This window comes from Suricata suricatta, chromosome 6 (assembly GCF_006229205.1).
Source record: "Suricata suricatta isolate VVHF042 chromosome 6, meerkat_22Aug2017_6uvM2_HiC, whole genome shotgun sequence".
Lineage (NCBI taxonomy): Eukaryota > Metazoa > Chordata > Mammalia > Carnivora > Herpestidae > Suricata > Suricata suricatta.
Window position 1 is genome coordinate 99,626,797 of NC_043705.1, and position 9,854 is coordinate 99,636,650.

Sequence of the window (9,854 nt, forward strand, 5' to 3'; positions counted from 1 at the left end):
AATGGAATCTCTCCTTGGATGACTAATTCTCCTTTCTTGGGAGGACTAAGATGTTGGATGTTCAGTATTTCCAAATAAGCAGGCATCTGATTTCACCATGCTGGGGTGATTGTAGAGAAACAGGTGGTATCCATGTGTGTACTTTACTATTTTTCACCCCCAGAATTTATATATGAGGTATAAAGAGAAACTAATCAAAAGTAACCATTTTGCATCCCATAGGAAACTTTTGGGATTGAAAACCAGGAGCAGTAAGAAGCATAGGCAGTCAAGGGGTGCCTGAGTGGCACAGTCAGTTAAGTGTCCGACTCGAGCTCGGCTCAAGTCATGATCTCACAGTTTGCACTGAAGGCCCAGAGCCTGCTTGGAATTCTGTCTCTCTTTCCTTCTGCCCCTCCCCATCCCCAACTTGTGTGCCGTCTCTCTCTCCCTCTTAAAATAAATAAATAAAAACTGAAAAAAAAAAAAAAAGAAGTATGTGCAGTCATTTAGGAATATGCCCACATCACACCACAGAGGTTTTAACCTACTCGGCCATGAACTAGCCGTAGTTCCTTACCACTATGTACATCAGTTCTCTAGGCTACCAGTTGGAAGCAATAATAGCACTTTCTTGCAAAGGCAGAGTGAAGATGAAATGAGACAATGCATGTGAAGAGCTCAAAATAGAGCCTGGAGTATTGAATATTCTCAATACATGTTAACTAGTGTTATTTGTTTGCTGGGTGGCTTAAACAACAGATATTTATTGTCTCACAGTCCTAAAGACTGGAAATCCGAGATCAAGCTGTCAGCAAGGATAGTTTCTCCTGCAGGCTGTGAGGAAGAATCTGTTCCATGCTTCTCTCCTGGCTCCTGGTGGTTTGCTGGCCATCTTTGGTGATCCTTGCCTTCTGTCGCACCACTCCAATCTGCTTTAATCTTCAACTGGCATTTGGGTTCTGCATTTTTGTCAAGAACTCCACACAAGTGACCTCTTCCTGCTCTCAGTGAATCCCATCAGGTGCATGGTGTCAAGGTATCTCAGGACTGGTGATGTTAACTTTGATCACTTGGTTTACATGATGTCTACCAGGCTTCCCCACAGGAAATCTCCTACTTTTTCCTTGAGAATTAATATATCTGGTAGAGCGATACTCAGAGTATGTTAATATCCTCTTTCTTGTCATACTTTTACCCACTAATTTTAGCATACACCGATGATACTTGTGACAACAATGGCTTTGCCTGATGGTGATTTTCTATTTTCATCATTCTTTTGACACTTATTAATTTGGGTTCTACTATAATAAAGGCTTTCCCTTCTTAAATTCTTTTTAATAAATCACCCTTAAATTTGAGGTTATCAGAGGTCATTGTATTGACTTTCCCAGGATCCTTCTTGGATCTAATTCTTGGATCTACACAATTCTGAGGTATTTACTTATCTGCCTGCATAAATGAAAAAAAATCTTCCTTATTTTGCATTTAAACCTCATGGTTTTAGTTCCCATTAATAGAATCTTTAAGGGAAGCATGCACTAAATGCTTTACCCCGCAAAGCATTTAGTTTAGATGTTTAAATTATTCAAGAGAACTGCTTTTATATGATTTGGATGCACCCATTTACACATAAAAATTAATGCTAATTAGATACAATTTCCATTTATTCATTAAAACAATTCCAAAGCATTCCAGAAATCCTTAGTTAGCCTAACGTTATTTTAGGCACTCGAACACAAAATTGTTTTTCTTAAAAAATAAAAATCCTGACTTTGTCTTTTATGAAGACACTATTACAGTAACAGTAGGGCCTTCTTGTTCCTCTTTGCCAGGGACCCTCCTAATTTCCTTTTCCTAATCCATCAGGGACTCAATCCACAACCTCTTCCGGAGACCCTACTTGTGGGCCAGCCTCTTGTCTATGTGAACAAAACCAGCCTGAACCCCTGCCCTATCTAGCTTCCAGATTCATGGAGGGAGATAAATGACAAACAAAACAACAAATCCCCAAAGTGGCGGCTGCTTCAGAGAAACATGAAGCAGCACGAGAAGAGAAGAGAGAATAATGGGCAAGGGAAACTTAATTTAATTTAGGTAGCATGAATGATGCTCAGATCAGGTAAATGAGATCAAAAGTGACAGAACTGAAAGATGTGAGAGAGAATCCCCATAGCTGGGCAGAGAACATTCCAGGAAAAGGAATAGCAAGTGCCAAGTTCTATATTCACAGACATATATATGTTTTTGTGTCCTCCCCCAAACTGGTACACTTTTGCTGTATCTACACAGCCTTGTTTTACTAAGGCTTAAGATTTTAATGTCTTCCAAATTCGACATCCCCATTTAATTTAACATGTAGTTTTAACTATCTTTCACCATCTGGAAGAGTGCTCTGTATATCTTACATAGATAGATAGACAGACAGATAGATAATAAGGATACATACACAGAGAGTTTCTAACTCCTCTTTTTTTTTGGTGATTGACAGCTGACAGCTTTTAAGCCTTACCCCACTCTCTTACCACCTGACCCATACCCACATTTGGGCAAGATGATAAGAAAGCCTGAGTGCTCCTTCCTTTGGTACAGCATCAGAACCAAATTTTGAGTGAAAGCTCACCACACACACACACACACACACACACACACACACATACTCAGTGGTTCCTGAGCACTTGAAATGTGGCAAAGATAATATGAAGGAATGTAAAATACCCCAATAATAATTTTTATGGGGACATCTAGGTGGCTCAGCCGGTTTAGCATCTAACTCTTGATTTTGGCTCTGGTCATGATCCCAGGGTTTTGGGGTCAAGCCCTGCATTGGACTCTGCACTGAGCATAGAGCCTTCCTGGGATTCTCTCTCTCTCTCTCTCTCTCTCTCTCTCTTTACATATTAAGTTAAAGTACTCTTAAAATTCATTTCATCTGTTTCTTTAAACTTGTGTTAAGGTGGGTGCTAGAAATTTCTAAATTACGTATATAGTTCATATTGTGGTTCATTTTCTCTTCCTGTTGGAAATACTAATATACCAACTTATTAACAATGGGTATATCTTAGGGTTTAAAAAATCCTTCTTTCAGCTTCTCTGTATTTTTTGAAAATGTATTTAAAAGTAAAAAGGTACTTTCATGCAATTCTTGTCAGTGGAGGTAGGGGGGCTGTTTAGTGGTCTAGGGGAGGAGAGATTGCCCTGCTCAAAAGTTCCAGAAAGTCAAAATATTTTCCAATCAATCATCATTCTGAAACTGAAGTCCATCCCCTGTCTGTAGGTGCTCTGTGACGGACAGGCAGCTTCCTGCAAGCTTTGGAGGAAGTGATGTTCTACTGGTGATTCTAGAGTTTGCAAATGCATTGATGCACCCAGGCCTACAAGCCCTGGGTCTTTAGATGTAGGACCTGCTAACTGCGATGTGCTGCTATCAAGGAAACAAGGTGTGGCTGGCTCCAGGTTTTTGTGTCTGCATCCCTGGGGTGGCCATTTAGATGTCCAACCTATGGTCTATATAAACCTTCAGTATTCAGATTCTTCTTCACAGACCAAGAGGACCAAGCTCAGGATGGCTATCCAGGCACAGACTAGCCTGATTTCCTGGGTAATGTTTTGGAACAAATTGCGCATTCTTAGTCATGCAAAAACACTATTGACTTGAAGAGGCCAGAATTCAGAACATACTTGGCTGGTCCAGCAACTATTCTTTATGGTCACTGACTCTCAACCTAGCCCTTTGTACTTAGGCAGCCAGCTCTTCCTACCAGAAGAAGAATGGATAGTAAGAGAAGAAGGAGAAGAAAAAAACAAATGGATTTCATCACATGGAAACTGTAAATGTCATGTCACTTTTCAGAAAAATTCATCGTTTGTCTCCAATGATTTGTGATTTTGCTATTTGTCTCTTCTTTACACAAATACATTTAGAAAATTAAATCTGAGTTATTTCAATTCTATAAATTTTAAAACTTCACTGGGTAAGAGAACCATTGAGTACAGGATCTCAAAAGATAAGTATGTGTATACAAATAAGCAATTTGTGTGTTTACATTTGGCCCTAGAATCAAAAAAGGGAAGAATTTCACTTTGAAATAACGACAAAGTTATTTGAATATATACAAACAAACTTTCATTTTTGGATTCACTTTTTAACTCTATAGACCAAAGCCATCATTAGCTACTAGAATTTGAATGTCAAGTTTTTTTTAATAGCTATAATCAGTATAATTCACATTATTATGCAACTGACCATTTAAAGCATATAATTCAATGGCTTTTAGTATATTCACAAAGCTGTGCATTTATCACCACAATCTATTTTAGAAAATTTTCAATATTCCAAAAGGAAACCCAGCACTCCTTTGCCATCAAGCTTCCATCCCAGCACTCCTCTCCTCCCCAGCAGCCCTAGGCAACCACGGTCTACTCTTTGCCTCTGTGGGTCTGCCTATTCTCTACATTTTATATACATAGAATTACACAATACACAGCCTTTTGTGACTTCCTTCTCAGCACAATATTTTCGAGCTCAAACAAGCGATAGCATATATCAGTACTTCATTCTTTGCATTGCTGAATAATATCCCATTGTGTCCATATGCCACATTTTATTTATCCATTTATTAGTTGAGGGACATGTGGGTTGTTTCTGCTTATTGGCCATTCTGAATATTGCTACGAATATCCATGTACCTAAGAATAATTTTAAGCTTAAGTAATTCTTGCTTTATGGGATGGGTGCATCCAAGGAAAGTGCATAGAGCAAACTTCTGCAATGCAAACTTTGCTTATCAGAGATTGCCATTCATAAATCATGTTTTCCCAGGAAGCCATCTAACAGCCTGATTTGGAAACACCAAGAAAGCCCCTCCTAAAAGAGTTTGCTCCTTTAACAGATTCGAACACATCCATATATATTGCATAACTTCCAGATACAACATGCTGTTTGTGGTAGATTATTAGGTTTGAACTAGTAAGCAGTGTTTTTCTTTGTATTTCTTTGCAGCCTCTACTCCAGTCTTCAGTCAGTCATTCACTGCCTCAGGGAATGGATAACTCAGAGAAGAGAGGAGAACAAAGTAACTGCTTTTGGCTTTTGAATCTCAAATGCTAGGCAATAAATTTGGGTACATAAGTGATGAGTCAGATCAAACTTCCTGTCCCAGTGACCCCCAACCAGATTAAGTTGTTCCAGAATTGAAGAAAAAGGAGTGTATGAGGGAAATGAGCCCATGAGGGGAACATGAAAGAACTCCATGAAGGTTTGTGAGATCACAGAGCACAGCGAATACACGACTCTGTTCTCAGATGGGGCCCATGAGAGGTGCAAGATCTCAGAGAAGAAATGGCTTCATGTGTGCCTGGGGAGAGAACCTAGGCAGCTTCATAGAGTCTTCCTTTGGCTCACCTTCACCTTCTGAGAAGGTGGAAGAGTGACCTGATGCTGCAGAGAGTGGCTCAGGGGTAGCGCAGGGTTTTAGCACCACAGTGAGCAGCCCAAGGATGAGGGAACCACAGTCATACTGTTTGTTCAGCACAAGTACAGACACAACAAGGTGCATCCTTTAGACTTGACTTGGAACAAGGGATGATGTAACGTAGACCTATATCGACCAGTGACAAAGGTCCAGCACAGGTTTTGGAGACCTTAGGAGATATCAGCATGGCTAAATCACAACCAAAGGCCAGATACCCTCTCCATCTCAATCCCATGTCCCCAGTGTCTTGGCATAACATTAACACCACAGCACTTAGACTCAACACGGGGGAAAGGACAGGAAACTTCAAATTGACCAAGATTAAGTTTCTACTACTGAGAAGATTAGGAGCTCTTAAAAGAAATTTAAGAAAAGTATATTTCTGAGTTAGTCATCTAAGATTTGTACATCTGGTGTTTTTTTTAAGAGTACTTCAATGATACCAGGAATGTAGCTCCCACTTTGTCAAAATTCTTATTCCCAGGATCATGATTTTTCTCTCTTTTCTAGAGGTGGCCTATCTGTTGTTCTCCTTGGTCTCCAGAACTTTGCAAACTTCCTATCCTTGAATCTGACCTTGTCTTGCCCTTATCCTTATTATACTAGTTCTTCCTATAATATATACCCTATATTTGGAGTTATTTAATGCCTATAATGTTTAATGAACTGTAAGCTTCATGAAGGAAGGGACCATATCAATCTTATCCACTTAGAACTTAATATAATGTTTGACACATAATAGGTTCTCAATAAATGGTTGAATAATTTTTTCCTATAGTAACACACAAGTGCACAGAATACATGTAGAAGTATGTTTATTGCAGCTTTGCTGGAAATAATACTAAATGATTCAAACTAAGCATCAACAGGGAAAGAGGTAAGTGAATTAGATTAATTAAAGCACCTCTGTAATATGGAATAATGTAGCTAAGCAAAACTACCGTTGAAAGCAAATAAATCTTACAATTTATTTCCAAATCAAGTTGATATTATTCCTTAATTATGTACTGCCTTAGAAAATTAATGCCTTTGCATTCTTCTCCATATCACAAAGAGAACTGGTTTGATGCTACCTTTGCACGACTCAAGTTCAAAACTTGAAATTCTCAGTACCCTAAGCTGTTTTTATAGGGCCTGCATCATTTAGGAAGTTGAAAGTATTTGTTAGGATATCCATTGGTTATCACCAATAATTATGACCATCATCATCACTGAAGATTTACTGAATCTTTACTATGTGCCAGGCACCATGCAAACACTTGATAAGTGTTACTCATATTGAATCTAATCACCTTGTGAAGTAGGTATTTTTATGCCAACTTTACAGATTAGGCTCAGGAATTATGGGAAAAAACATAAAATAACCCTCAATGATTCTACCTCCAGGTGTTCACACCTTTGTGTAATCCCCTCCCCTAAGTGTGGGAGGGATTTGTCACTTGATTCTAACAGAATACGGCAAATGTGATAGGATGTCACTCCCATAATTACTTCATACTATGTAAGACTAGCAGATTGGAGTCAGAGACCCCCCTTGAGACTTGGATGAGATAAGTAGCCATATGGGAGAAGTTCGTGTGGGAAGGAATTATGGGAAGCCTCTAGAACCTACGGGCAGCTGATAGCCACTAAAAAGAAGGGGGACTTCAGTCACACAATCAGCCACGCAGCCTCAAGGAAGTGAATTCTACCAACAACCTGAATGAGCAAATTCTTTGTGAGGCAAGCCTCCACTTGAAAGCCAGCCTGGTCCACACCTTCATGCAGTCTTGTGAGACCCTGAACAGAGGATCCAATTAAGCTGTGCTCAGACTCCTCACCATAGAAATTGTTGACATAATAAATGCATGCTGTTTTAAGCCACTAGGCTTGTGGTAATTTGTGATGCAGCAATAGAAAACAAATGCAGGGAGGTTATGTTTCTAATCCTCACCTAGAAGTTGTGGGACCGGCTATCTGACCCAGGCCTGTTGACTCACAAGTGCAGGTTTATTGAGGCCATACCCTGCTCTGGCTGTCCCCAAGTGGTGCTTTCATATTGTGTGAGCTCCCAGCCTGGCTCCAAAATACGACTTAGCTGAGTTTCTCTAATCACTCAAACCAAAGGATCATCCTTGACCTGGATCGCCTAAGGGATAGAACTATCTTTTCATGTATGCTGAAGCTGCCTGATGCAGCAACAATAATATATGAGTCTGTCTTGGGCCCTATTCAAGAAATAGCATAGATCAGTGGCCCTGGAAGGACTTCCTCAACACGTGGGCTCTGATGCACATTCACCACACCTCACTGTGGGCTGGATGTACAGACGCTTAGTTAGTTACTCAGTGAGCTAGAAGGCAGCAGGAAAATTGTAGCACTGTGCTTTCAATGATTTGCTGTTCAGTGGCATCAGTATAATACCTATCAGTGTCTATTAATCAGAATGGACAATCATCTAGTCTTGAGCTCCCAGAATTCCGAGACTATCAATGTATGAGAAGTAATTATGGCATTAGATATGGTGCTGTGCATTTCTATTATTGTCTGGTGAAAACTTTTGTAAACCACATCAATTCACTACTACACTAAAGGTAAAATGTTATTTAAGAGATGGATGAAAATCTCTCTTGTATATTATGGAGACCCAAAACTATAGTAGTTCACTCATCCAACATCATCGTGTCAGTAACCAGACTTACAAATTTCTTCTTTACAAGAAGCTCTCATGAAAATGTTTTCTCTATTTACTATATCCTCCTAGTAGGGTGGATGGAGAAAATCAATATAGGGATTGATTCTTCTGCAGGGACGCAAAATGAAAAGGGAAATAAATACATGTATTCTATTTTGCCATGAGTCTTGTTACAGTTGGAAGCATTTAAAGAAGCAAATGTTAAAAATAATGACATTGAGTAAGTGCATATTTTATGGCTTGTTTATTTACACATTTATTAGTTTAACTCCTATTTGTCACATATCTACCAAGTTCAGAAGCTTACTGTGTACCTGGAAAGAATACAAAAGTAATAGAAATATGATCTCAGTTTCTAGAGGCTTTCAGTTACACGGGTCTAAAAATAACCACTCAGGCTAATTCATGCACAAAGAGCCACTGAGACATGTCTGATCATTCTTATAGAAATATTTCATCAGTACAGGTGGACACAGAGAAAAGCCTGCAAGAAAGTACATAAAATGTTCAACCGTGGTTACCCCAGATGGTGATATTATATGTAATTTTTAAAAGTATTTGTATTTCTTAATAAAAATAGTCTTTAAAAATGAAAAGAAAAGGTCTTTCAAACCATTAGGTCTAACATTAAACAGATCCACCAAATCCACCAAAACAATACTGCATATTCATTCTTCTTTTAGCAAAGAGCTATTTAGGTTGGTAAATAAAGAATATTCAGTGCCATGTACTTTTAAATTATATCTTCTTAAAACTGAGTAATATCGACCATAGTGCTTAAGTATTCATTATTTTCCTCTCAGTAGAAGTTCAGGCTTAGTTTATTATTTTGTTTTTGCTTTGACTAAAATTTCAAAAATTTTGTAGCAGTGCATGCTATGAAAGATCTGATTGTACTACAACACCTTTGAATCAGTTTGCATGAGATAAGCCCCAGGAATACTGGAGGAAAAGGTTCCTGGGATTGAGAGTTGAGAAAACATCTGGCAGCAGAATTCAGCCACAGATTTAGGGCACACATTGTAGCCCCATTAGATGTTGGGGAGGCAGTGGCTATATGGAGCACAAAGGCAAACTACTCCATAAATGACTTTTTATGTTGCCTGTGTATGAAATGGCTAGAAGGATGTTCTACGCTGCCTATAACACACCCCAGAGAAAAGAGGGGTCTTTGATCTTTCTCCCCTCCACACTGTCATGGGCCATGCATGCTCATGCTGGAAACTTCACCACGTGTCCAGCCTCTGGACCGCAAGGTCGGCTGGAATCCCAGAAGGCCTGTTCACTGTGTGTGTAGGTGGAGGGAGAAGGGTTCCTTATATGTTGACTTTCATATGTTGAGTTTTCTATTTTTCAAATTAAATACCTTAGCAAGTGGTGAAGCCAGAGGGCTGAGTTTGCCACGCCACAGCTGCTTGCTCCGGAGGGCAGGGATCACATCTGCCTATGACCACTAGAGACCTGGTACCTCAAATAGTACCTAGCACATCACAGGGGCTCAATAGATAATTCAAGCATTTATTTATTTTTTTTTTTTAGTTTTTATTTATTTATTTTGAGAGAAAGAGTGAGCATGTGAGGGGTAGAGAGAGAGGGAGAGAGAGAATCCCAAGCAGGCTCTGTGCTATCAGAGCAGAGCCTGATGTGGGGCTTGAATTATGAATTGTTCATGACCTGAGCTGAAACCAAGAGTTGGACCCTTAACTGGACCCTTAACAAAATGAGCC